Raw genomic sequence first — 2004 nt, forward strand, 5'->3', positions numbered from 1 at the left:
CGATATATTTTAATCAGTTTAATTACCCAAGCAGAAGTTTTCCTTACCATTTACTGGAACATACAACAAATGCAATACATGTCAAAACGTATTGCAACTTATGGTGTCTAAAAAAAATCTGTCGTGTTTTCTGAAGACGCGTCAATTCCTGCGCATATGGATTATCGTAAAATTAGTTCGTCGAATCGTCGTGCGAGGGCAGTTAAATCGCTACTCGCACTACGTTCACCAACTTGTGGCGTCGTCTTGCGGACTGATAAAGAACTGCAGCATTGAATTGCACGGCTCACAGACTGCGCTTAATGAGGCGTAGTGCAATCAATTTATGACCGCTATTAAAACTTGCCGTCAAATATTCTTACACCCTGAATTTAAACACCTTCGACAAGACTTATGCCTTATGTTGAAAGGAGTTTTGATCTCTCTCCGTGTGTTAAAAAAAAAGGGTTCAGTTGTGAACGATTAGAATGTTGTAAACAGATAACTATTGGTACGTTATGTTTCTCTGATTGTTGATGAAAAATCGGTAGGACTTGTTAAACATCGTAGGGAAACAAACGGTAGATAGCAATGAATAAATCAATAGTATCTAGTTTAACTGTTATTTTAATGCCGAAAGTTGGTAGCATATATTTTAATAACGATTCTTGTCTAATCCTGTAGGAGAGCCAACGTCGCGGTATGCGTAAAAATTTTTTTACGGTTTATTGCGCTGCCTAACATCCGTGCTAAGGAACATAAAAAAATGTTATTTCCTCAACCAAATGATATTGAAGCTGGGCTGTCTCTTCTGATGGTAAATATCTCCCCTTTTCCAAGAAAAAGAGGTCAGAAGAGTAACTCCAGCGTGGGAAGAACACGTTATACACGCGCCACAAAAGATCACTGTTCCTTCACAGAATTCTGGAAAATTTTCAACCCGTGACGTTGATCACAAAAAGGAAGGAAACGGCGAAGAGGAAGGAAAAAAGCACCAAAACACGCGTAAGTAGAAAAACTTCCATATCAAGTTCGTGATGATTCGTGTAGAATTTAATTTTTCAATATATTTTCAGTCTGCAGGGTAGAAAACTGATAATTCACTTTTCAATGTATAATACCTTCTTTGATAAGAAATTCTCGGTACGAAAAGTGAAGAATTATCAATAGCGAATTCGTGATTCGATGCTCGCTGATGATTTAGGAATCGCATTTTAGTCGGTAAATGGGACAAGGGGGAGTTTGACAACGTTTTTCTTTCAAAAAATGCTGAATCCTCGTAACCAATAGGAGCCGGCAGGAAGGAACAGAGCTCTATCGACCCGGAACAGAACCCGGAACAGGAGGTGAAACCTTTTAAACGGTTAAGCTTCGTCGAGAAGCGGTTGCCGACTGCCGAGGAGATGGGGTGAAACGGGGTGGCAGGGTCCAGGAGGCTGTAGTCACGGAGAAGAACAAGTGGCGATTTTGAAACCCCGTCGTCGACCCTTCGACCCAGCATTTCGTTCTTTTCGCGAGGTAATAAAATCGAAAAGACAAGATTCCGGTGTATTAATCCGTCCGCAAGGCAGCGCCAAACCGTAGTTCCAAATTTAAGTAATACTTCTGCGGATTGCAGTGAATATTACAATAATAACTAGGCAATTTAGATTCGACAATTATTACGTGCTACCGGAGTAAGCTTTATGGAAGCGATGTGCGGGATTTATACTTCTCCTATTTTTCAATTTGCGCATTAATGCAGAAAAGGGGGAGAGAAAGGAAATTTTCTCTGTTTCATTTCGCGCCGCGGAGTTTAGTACTTTTTATAATCTCTATGAAAGGGCTGATCTTCATTGAATAATTCATAGAGTTTTGATTAATTAAAAGGTAAGATGGTATTATGACGAATTCGTTAAAACGAAACTTTTCCCAAGCTGACGCGCGGCGGGTGTTTCTATTTTTATTTCTATTATTTATTACTTCTCTCTTTCCCCCAAGTTGTGACGAGTCAGTGAAACCTTAAGAGCCTATATATCTTAGGCA

The sequence above is a fragment of the Neodiprion fabricii genome, chromosome 5 (genome assembly GCF_021155785.1).
Source record: "Neodiprion fabricii isolate iyNeoFabr1 chromosome 5, iyNeoFabr1.1, whole genome shotgun sequence".
Taxonomy (NCBI): Eukaryota; Metazoa; Arthropoda; class Insecta; order Hymenoptera; family Diprionidae; genus Neodiprion; species Neodiprion fabricii.